Source organism: Poecilia latipinna, unplaced genomic scaffold, assembly GCF_001443285.1.
Source record: "Poecilia latipinna isolate Pla-1442-1.1 unplaced genomic scaffold, P_latipinna-1.0 Scaffold58, whole genome shotgun sequence".
NCBI classification, from domain to species: Eukaryota; Metazoa; Chordata; class Actinopteri; order Cyprinodontiformes; family Poeciliidae; genus Poecilia; species Poecilia latipinna.
Window position 1 is genome coordinate 440,663 of NW_015112674.1, and position 11,074 is coordinate 451,736.

The window sequence follows — 11,074 nt, forward strand, 5'->3', positions numbered from 1 at the left end:
TTTATATTTTAAGGTAATAAAAGGACCAAAAAAAAAAAAAAAAAAAAAAAAATATATATATATATATATATATATATATATATATATATATATATATACACACACTAATACTAATACAAATAATGTTACAGCACCTTTTGATTTGTTCAGTATTTTACTTTTTGACTTGCTCACGGCTGATCTATCTTCACCTGTTTTTTTAGATCTATTAAGTCGTAGCAATCTTTTGTCCACAGCCCTCTCCAGTTGACCATAAGGAGGTAGTGAGCAATGTGAACATAAAATTTTATCACAATATTTTGTAGCATTTATTGTGATAATGAAAGTTATTTGTAGCTTCTTTTCAGTATTTCTAGGTAACTGCACAATTTCCATTTGGAAATAAGCTTCTTCAGGATATAAGTGATGTAAAAATGTGACTCCTAACACTAAATTGCACCCAGTTAATACATTTAGTCATATGTATTACATGTCACATGGAATCAATCGAACCAACACTACAGCCAGTTTTTGGTGTTCCATACATCTTTCATTGGAAATTATTGTTGCTACAATAAATTTAAAGTCCTTATGATAATAAATTTTAGCGATTTGGTAAACGATATGATAAATGCCAATCCCTACTCCTATAGATCTTCAATCAGTTTCATTTCTGGACTGGCTAATCCATTCCAGAACATTCCAACGCCATTCATAAAGTTATTCTTTGGTGTGATGCTGAAAAATAAAATTCAGTTTTCTTCATCAGAAGATTTTGGAACTGTTTATATTGTCCAATACCCCAGTCCCATCTAAAGAAACAAAACCCAATAGCATGATGTTGTCACTAAACCATGTTTCACTGTGAGTATATTCGCTTGGTAATTTTTACTGTTTTGGTTTCAAACGTATCTTTGAGAACTTGGGCGGAAATGCACTGGATTGGTTTTGTTTCCCCACAAGGTTTAAGGTTTTAGCCATGAAAGAGTGTTTCCTTTGCAGTCAGGGCTTCTTTTTTAACAGCCCCATTTATGGCGATAAAAAATCTTGGATACAGCAGGTTTGGATGTGGTTCACACACCACACACAAGCTGATTTCACTCACCAACATTCAGACGTCAGATAGGAAATCTCTCAAAACGTCTCAAGATCAAACCTGAGGTTAGAGTAAGCAAACATGGCCGACTGGGAAGAAGCAATGACAATAGATTGTGGACTATATTTAACAGAAAAAAAAAACAAAAAAACAAGGACGTTTCCAATGTCCACCGGAATTTCTCTTGCATAATGGCAGTTGTTGTGTTTTCTGTGTACTCGCTGTCTTTCTGTCACCTCACTTTCTGATTGGCTAAAAGTCATAATGAAAAGGTTGTGCTTTTGTTTGTCCCAAAGAAACACTCCTCCCACTGAGATACCGAGCCAAAACAATCCAACGTTTTGAATATCCTCAACTTTTGATCGGATCGGTCCCACTGTCTTTCCGAGCAGACCAGATCACTCTTAACACACCGCACAGTGCAGGAATTTCTCCTAAGATTAACTTTACAACCTTCCTGATAATTAGGGCATTTTTATGATTGTCAGAAGGGGAAAATCAGGGCAAAAATCAGCAAAAAATCTTGTCGTGTCAACTAGGGATTAGGTGCTATCTACCTACCAAATGGTTGTAGTTTTTATGTTCTACCATACCAACTTAAAGATTTGCTAAACACAACTGGTACTTTACCTGGTTTGGATGAGATCTAGGGCCTGTCCATATGGGAACATTTTCTCCTAAAACAGGTTGTCAGTTTCAAAAACAATTGTGTCCGCATGGGACAGTTTCAAGAAATGTTTTTACCCAAACAGAAACACCAATAATAGCCCAATATGCTGTTTACTCCCCCAGATGTGTTAGTGGTGCGAAACATGGAGCATATATGCGCCTCCACACAAGTGTAACAGTAAACAGGACAAGAAAACAAGAATAGAAAACAGGAATGGCAAACAAGGCGCGAGTGGAGTCTTGTAGAACTTCAGCATTGTTGCTATTATGATGCATTTGGGGTGGTAGATGAGGTTAGAGATTTGGCTAATATGTCAACTTTTTCACATGAATTTGTTGTGCACATGAATATGTGAGGGCAAAATTTTAACACTCTGGAACCCATTTTGGCTCCCCTAAAACACAGTTTGCATGTGTATCCGAATCTATCTATCTATCTATCTATCTATCTATCTATCTATCTATCTATCTATCTATCTATCTATCTATCTATCTATCTATCTATCTATAGTGTATTAGGGCCAATGTAGATAGATTAAAGGAGTAAAGTTTTGCCAAAAAACTCAAACTTTTGGAAATTTTCTGAGTCACATAATTTCGACTTTTGAAACTCAGAAATTCCTCAAAAATTTTCTAGAATATTTCTAAGACTAATGTAAAAATTTCTGAGTTTTTTGGCTTAAATTTACTACTCCTTTTTCCATCTACAATGGCCCTGATACCCCATTGTACATCCATCTATCTGAAATGCACAGGTATCCGTTAGAATTTTGAACAGATTTGAAAATGACAAGTTTTTATCCTTACAACGAACATAAAACCAAAGGAAAAAATGAATATGCCGTTTACTTTGGTAAATGGGTGAGGTTTTAAAAGATACTTCAGAGTCTGCACATATTTACTTGTATAAAGGGTTGACCAATAAAAAAGTGTGCTGGTTACGGCTTGAAAGCACGGTGGATGGTTCCTTTGAAGACCAGAGGAGAACAAGAGAGCTGAATGTCAGAAGACATTCGCGCTAAAAATGGAAAGTCCTCCTCCAGAGCTGTCGACGCGGAGCTAAATATCATGTCAGATAATCGTTTGTGCTGTTCTTGTTTTTTATAATTTCAGAACGGTGAAACGAGCGGTGAGAGTCCGCTACCTCCTGATAGATGTGACGCTGCGGCGGGCGGCAGCGGAGAGAGATTTCCTTCCCTCGCGGACGGACAAACAAGGCGCGGAGAGGAGAGCGAGAGGGAGCCAATCACACGTCCAGACCAGCGGTGGGCGGAGCTGAGAGGCGGCGTCTCAACCAGTGAAAGCTCGCGAAGAGCGCCGAAACCCCACGTGGGTGTTGAGATCCGAACGACACCAAGAAGAATTCTGGCCAATCAGGGCCCCGAAAGGTGTTAATCTCGACGCTGATTGGCTCCTTGTTTTTTCTCTCTATAGAGTCCCGTCACTCAACACGCTTAGCCCATCGTTTTTAACTCTTTCCTACCACACGGGATGGCGCTGCCCATAAAGCACAAACCTGCTCTGTAATAGCTAAATGTGAATTAATGAATGACTCAGAGGCGGTTTGTTTTTAGAAACGCGATACATAAGTTAGTCCGGACTGATTCAAAGCCTCGTTTCAGACATATTCAAAGAAAGCAAGAGTGACATGGTGAAGAACTATAGTGGAGCAGCGGATCAGTGCAGCAGCTTTCTGGTTTTTAACGTGTTGACTTGATCATAATCAAATCAGCATGCAAGAAAACGATTAGATTAAAAGCACATGAGAAGACCATGCTTAGCAGTGAGGTATAACCCACATTCACACACCCAGAGCCTAAAATTCTCCTTCCCCAAACTGGGCACAAGAGCACAAGAAAAGCGGAGTCAGGCACTGAGCATTGACTGAAAGTGATCCGAACAAAGAGAACAGTCTCTCCAGTCCATCCTTCTTATTTTAAGAATAACTGCACTGATCTTTGATAGTCGATGACGCCTCACGTGTCGTAAGCTCTTTTCACTTTATGCAACGTCCCCCCGCCCCCTCCACACACACACACACACACACACCCCACAGCCCCCCAAAAGCAATAAACATGAACGCATCCATTTTAAATAGCACTACAGTCCGTCCCTCCGCGCTATGCAGTCATACAGGCACCAACACTGACAAACCGAGCATCAATCTTCTCTCGTTCGTTTTTTTTGCAACCTCCGAAAAATATATAGGAAAGGTAGTCATATCAGGAAGGAGCAGGAGAAGGCTGTCATCGCCTCTCTGTGGTTGCTTTGTGTATTGAAAAGAACGGCCAGAGTGTGAGAGAACAGAATGATTTGATCTGGTTTAGATCTTTTGAGTTATTTGTATCGTAGTTCTATAGTGTTACTGGATTCCGGGCACGTGCCCCACATAAGCGACGTGGTATGCGCATCTCAGCCTACTGAGACGATATGATGCAAAAGTTTCTATACGCCGCAAATCCAATTTAAAAGCCAGTCTGATTTTTAAGATTTTTATTATTATTTTTTATTATAATCTGACATCAATAAAGCATATCTTTTAACACAGAAATGCAAGTATTTCCATACACTTGTACAGAGTTCAAAACTTGGTTGTGTCTTGTTTTTGGAGGAGTTACTGCATCAATGCGGAGTGACAAGGAGGAGACCAGTCCGTGGTTGTGCCGTTGCCAAGGAAAACCAGGTTTCTTTAATAGCATTGTTGGTTCTGTGGGTCTAGTTTTGGTCATTAGAGTTTTCTCCAGTCAATCACAGTGATTCCATAGATACTAAAGTGAGTATTAGTACCTTTGACTGTATGGCTAGGTGTCCAGGCTGCTGGGAAATAAAATCATCTTCTCCATAAAACTTTTCAGCATAGAGGGTCAGTGTTCTAAGATATCTATGGACTCAATAAGACCCAGTGGACCAACACTAGCAGGTGACATGGCATCCTACATCATCTCAAGCTGCGTTTCCATTACAAATGTGCGCAAAAATGTGTCTATTCTCAATTTCTCAATTGCTGTGTTTCCGTTAAATAAGAAACGTAATTAAAATCACAAGTGAATAAGTTTGTTCAAATGATAAAGTCATTAAAAACACACAGCGCCATCATCCTACCACTTCCTGCCGTTTTCCTCGCATCAGCTGCGTCATCCGGTTGTTGATCATATGACACGTGTGATACGCAAAAACTGTTTCCATTGCAGTTTTGAGAAATTAATTCAATGAATTTCAACACGAGAGGGAGCTGTAAATCGCAACATGGCCAAAAACAAAAAACGAAAACACCTCATCCTGATGCCAAAACCCTTTAATCGAAAAATAAGTTTCTTTGAGATTGAGGTTTATTTTCGAAATATCGAATTGCTCAATTATGGGGTCAATGGAAATACAGCTACTGACTGAAAATTTCATCCAGAACCAGAGACATCATGGATTCTGGACTTGTATTTCCATTTTCAAATGAAACACAAACTTTACTTTCTCCTAAAATATATTTTAGAAAAAGAGGTTGTTGGTATTCCCTCTGGTTCCAGAAGACTTTAAAATAATGCTACCATTCTGAATACTGACTTCAGGGAAATCGACTCATTGGGAATTTACCTGAATCTCTATAACAAATTTTCCTTTCACAGAACTTTCCTTGAATGAACTTGCATACAGCATTCTGTGAACATCCAGCTTCTTTACCAGCGGCGATTTACGGCTCCCTCTTGTGAAGTTTCAATGACTGTCTGCTGAACAACTGCCAAGTGAGCAATGTTCCCATCAATTTTTAATTCAGATATTTTTTAATTTAAATTTGCTTATTTATTTTATGTAGTATCCTAACTTTCTAAGGAACCACATTTTATTTCTTTTCTCTTTGATAATGATTTTTTTTTATAGAATGAAAATGGAGAAATAATATTTCCAGATGTATTTCTGTAACAAGTGATTGAAATGATCTTTTTATGGACATTGTGGTTGTTTCAGATGAATGTTTTGTCCAGAAAAAATATGTTTGGTACTGGAAAAAAGTGATCAGAATTTACAGCAGAGACCAGAAGAACTTCCTTTTCCTCTGCTCATCTCTACAGAGTGGCAAAGGAGCAGAGAAAGAGGGGGGAAAAAACAGAGATGAGGCCGAAGATGAAAGGCTCAGCTTGATGGACATGGAGGAGAGGTTCCACTAAAAACAACCGGTGACTCTCTTTTCTGTCCCACATCCGACGTGTTTCACACCGCCTCGTTTACACCAGGTCTTCGTCGGCTGCGGCAGCTAGCTGGTCTCAGACTCATTCACGCCCGCTGCAGCTCGTTTTATTTTCCAGGAAACAAACAAACAAAAAAGAAAACAGGTCTTAAGTTTCTGATGAACCAATTCATAGTTTCTTAGAATCAAAAAAAAAAAAAAAGAGTCAGGTACGCGGCTGCCAGAGAATTGTGGAAAACCCCGACATCAGAACTCATAGAAAGATTATTTGATTTTTATCTTTGTTTCTGTTTTCATAAGCAAATATTTACAATAGATTTCTGCTCTTTTACCTTAAACAGAAGAATCAGAATTAGCTTTAGTTTTCGTCACATGCTCACAGCATTAAATACAAACATGTAAAGGTTTTTTTTAAAAACAACTAAAGAAACACTATGTACATATCAATGTGCACAGCTAATATTTCCTTGTTATGAATAGTGCAAATATGTTCATCTTGTTTCACAGCAGAGAAGCTGACTTACCTAGGCTGTGATGGGTTCATTGTGTTCATCAGAGACAGCCTGTGGGAAGAAACGTTCTCAGAGGCAGCTGGTTTTATCGCTTTGTAGCAACGACCTGAAGGTAAAAGTCTAGGCGGTTTGTGTCCAGGATGTGTGGGGTCTGCAGAGATGCTCGTGGCCCCTTTCCTGACCTGACCTGACATACTTTAGCTTTGACCTGACTGTTCTTTGCAGTTTGGACCTGTCCTGTTTGTTGGATGATGGATGAACGCAGAACAGGCTGAATGATAGCACCGTATGATGATGAGTAGCTGCTCCTACGGAAGCCTGGACTTCCTGAATCGCTGCAGGACGTTCAGTTTCTGCTGTGCTTTCATCCAAACACTAGCTGTGTCTTCATTACAAATGTGTGCAAATCTTTGTCTATATTCTGCTAATGTGAGAACCCCCCAACCCCCCACCCCCGCAAAAAACCCCGAATTTCACAATTATAGTGTTTCCTTTAAAAAAGAAATGAAATTAGAATCAGGTGAATACGTTTGGTGACGCAATAAGTCATTAAAAATCACGGCTGTGATAGATGTACACAGTTCCATGAGATATAGTCATAATTCAGCCATGGTGCTAGCGCTCATCATGTATCAGCCAATCAGAGGAGACGTCAGCGTCTTATTTGGGCTAACTCGCTTACTTGTTAGTGGCTGCATATGCAGCGTTTTACAGAAGAGTTATGGATTCAACACGTTAGAACTGTGTGATGCTGTGAGTGCTCCAAAGGAGCCAGTTGACCTTTCTCCAAGAAAACAAACCATCATCCTCCTACAACTTCCTGTTGTCTTCTTCATCATTTTCGCCAGTAGTAACATCTGGCTGTTGATCATGTGACTCGTGACGTGAAAAAAAGGAGTTTCCATTGCAGCTTTGAGAGACACATTTGTTCTAATGTGGATGAAAAACCACCTGATCATAGCTCAAAAACTTGAGTGAGCTTTTTCGAAACTGTTTTGTTTCCTTAAGTAAATTTATTTTTGCAATTTCAATTTCTGCAATTTTATGGTCAGTGAAATGCAGTTACTTATACTCCAAAACAGGAGTCTCTAATCCTGGTCCTTAACATCTACCATCCTGCAGGTTTTCGATGAATCACTGCTTCAGCACCCCTGAATCAAATGACTCATGACCTGCTGAAGAGGTCATGCAATCACTGTAATGCACGCACACACTGTTGTATAGTCAAAGTTCAATACTCCAAGTTGAGATTCATTTTCACTGTTAATGTGTGTGAACTGTGCAGGAAACAGGAAAAGCTGTGAACGACATCCAAAAGGCTCCAGGTGAAACCCTCTCCGGCTCGTTTTTGTTTTGCAAGAAGCGACAACTCGGACAAGCGGCGGACTCAGACATAGATCCGGCTGATCCCACTTTCATTCAGTTCGCAACCTGTGGAAATGAACTGAAGCCCAGACAGGAAGGACGGGGAGGAAGACCAACTTATTGGACTTACAAGAAAAAAAAAAAAAACAGAAATGGAGGAGATGAGAACGACTAGAGGAAGAGACAGAGGAAGAGTGTGAGTCTGAATAGGAAGGGATCGTGGGTAAGGGGGGTGTCTATGTGGTGACTGTGTGTGTTGGTGGGGGGACGAGGGGAGGTTCACTGTGGGGTATGAGGCAGCACCCTGCAGTTCCTAGTAATGGCAGAATAGAACTTAATAGGGTAGAAAAAGGCTGGAGGCTGTTAACTCACAAACGGTCATTTTAAATTCCCCGTTCTCCATCTTTCCCTCTCCTCCGTCTCTCCGTGCACTTTGTGCATCTTTAACTCTTCCCATCCATGTCTGCCTGCCTGTGCCCCCCCACTGCATCCCCCGAAACACACACACACACACACCCCCACACACACTTTTCATCTCTTTTACCTCTCTTTTAACCACTCCTCTCTCCTACCTCTTCCTTCCCATCACTCCTTGCACCCCCCGCCCCCCAGCCTCTCCTTGGAGGAGGTGTAATGATAGCTATTTGAGTGTCATCAGAGGATCGCTGTAATGGCTTCTAAAGCAACATCCCACGGTTGCCACAGTGAACCTGGCACAGCCGCTGTCCCAAAAAAAGGGTAGAAAAAAGAAAAGAAGAAAAAAAAACACATCTGGTTGGTTGTAGACAGGCGTCGCCGTGCCGACAGCAGCAGCAGTTGATGACGCGGCCCCGAGGGGCCACGGAGAGCGAGCTAATGATGCGTGGGATAGGATACATATGAGGACCAAGTACAGTAATAGTGATAATAGAGAGAGTAATGAAAACAATAGCGCTGATAATGATAACAGTGTGTGACTTTTCTGATTTGTTAGCACCATGTCTGACTCTGTCTTCCACATACATGCACCTTTTTTTCCTCCTCTCTTTTTTTCCTCTAATTCTTTTTTTCCCCTCCTTTGTTTTGAAGATTTTTTGCTTTAATTTAAGGAACAGAATGGAAAGGAGATCCACGATTAGAAATTCAAGGATGCAAAAGCATAGATCTGATTTCCATTTTAATTCCTTTATTTTTTTGTTCATTTTTTTATTTTTTTGAAGAGCTGGATGCTGAGCTGACAATGAATTTCATGCATGCACACGCATGCCTGCCACGGAGCCCGTCGCTTAAATATTAGGTAAAAAAAAAAAAAAAAGACGAGAGGAGTGAACGTTAATAGGTGGAACAGGAGAAAACGACTGGATGTTTAAAATAGATGTGAAACTACAGCTTTACTCGGCTCAGGCGTGAACTGGACCTTCTATGTGTTGAACAGCGATGCCCTCTGTAGGTCAGACAGCAGAAGTAGTCAGGATGACTTCAGCTGGTCTAGATTCCAGTTCCTCATGTTTACAATAATTCTAAGCATCCATTTAATGTAATTCTTTTTCAACATCATCCTGAAAAATAAGGCAAAAGCAAAAAAAAACTAAACAAACAAAACAAAACAGCAAAGGGATAAACCTGAAGGTAAGAGGTGAAGGGAACATATTTTTAAAAAATAATTTGAAATGAATTAAGATGTAACATGAACATACTGTCACCCATTAGGCCTGCATGTCATAATGATCTTACACTTCTAAACCTCTATTTAAATTGTTCTTTTTCCTGAATTGAGTAAAACAGGAACTAGTTTGCAGGGTTTTAATTAGTTTTTCTTATCCAGCATCAGATTTTATGCTCCACAAATCTGGAACAAACTTCCAGAAAACTGCAAAACAGCTGAAACACTGAGTTCCTTTAAATCCAGACCAAAAACCCGCCTGCTTAGAGCTGCTGAACCATAATAAATGAAACATTGACCACCATATTTGATGTTTATCAATGATTTTGAACAGTGACCTGCGTCCGGGCAAGAGAACACTGTTCATCAAAAGAAGTCGTTAAGCTAGGACCTGTTTGCAAAGGATGATTCTACCAACCAATGACCAATTAGATCCTTGGATCACTGGGACTTACAAACCCCTCCACCTGGTAAGGTGGCTGTCTCGGAATCCTTTTCCTGGAGGAGCTGGCCCATGTGGCTGGGTAGAACAAAGTCTAGGTCTCTCCCCTTAGACTGTTGCCTCTGACATGATGGATGGACAGACGGACAGACATTGGGGTGCAACTAAGTTCCTTTTGAGGTGTATACAGACACATTATAGGCACTGCCCCAGTAGTTTTCAATGAACAGCTGTTAAATACAGAAAATGCTAATAGAAATAATTATTCCACCATGTTTTGGCGCCTCCTCTAGTGTGGCATCACTATGCATCGCATATAGTAAATACCTACTTTTTGTGTCACTGGATGGACGGATGGAGAAATGAAGGAGGAGGACTACCTCCAAGTTCATTTCAGTTCAAAAGATAAGGTGGTTAAAACCAAGACACAGTTTGGTGTTCCAGCGGGACCGTGAGCCAAACACACACCAAAACTGGGTTTGAAAAGATTAAAGACAGCAAACATTAAGTTTCTGGAATTTAACAGTATTGAAAATTTGTGGACTCTGCGCTAAAAGCAGTGTTTCCGTCAGGAAGTTGACTAATTTAGCATTACAAAAAGTAAACATCCAGGCAGAGGCATGCGAGAAGCTTTTAATGGTCACAAAAGTATGTTTCCATATAACTATCTAAGGCACATTCAACCTAATATTTGGGGTGTTGGTCTATATTTGAACCTGTATATCTAATGTTTACACCATCTGGAAAGGAACACAAAAACCCACAATCAAATCTGTACACACAATTCCTGTTTTTCAAATTACTTGAAATGAACTGAATTTGAAAAAAAGTGAAAGCTGAAAAACAATGTTGTTATGGTTGTTGAGTGGGTGTAAACTTTTTACTGGCACAATTAATAATTATTTACTGAAGGTCTAACCAGTTTCAAACTTAAAACATATGTTATGTCCCATCCAGCCTTGGAGAGGTGACAGCAAGATTTGCCCGTTGACAGCCACGAGCAGAGGGGGGTTTAGGGGTGCTTGAGCACCTGCCCCATTTGCTCCTTGCCCCCAAGTGCCCTTTTGGTCAAATTTTTATTTATTTATTTTTTGTATTATTATTTTCTAAGCCATCTTCTGACACATAACATGTACTAAAATTATTTATTTTCTTGTTGGTTTTTTTTGTACAACATAATAAGCCCTCC

At 40.0% G+C, this 11,074-nt stretch overlaps 1 long non-coding RNA gene across 1 annotated transcript in view; it reads right to left on the bottom strand.

Moving 5' to 3' along the window:
* Positions 1–5,584, bottom strand: part of LOC106961483 (uncharacterized) — a 17,727-nt gene extending 12,143 nt beyond the window's left edge. The window contains exons 1-2 of the long non-coding RNA XR_001427778.1: positions 5,574–5,584; positions 159–165 (exon numbers count right to left, since the gene is read on the bottom strand). This is a non-coding gene — a long non-coding RNA (uncharacterized LOC106961483). The remainder of the gene's footprint in view (positions 1–158; positions 166–5,573) is intronic.
* Between the last annotated feature and the right edge of the window lie 5,490 nt (positions 5,585–11,074).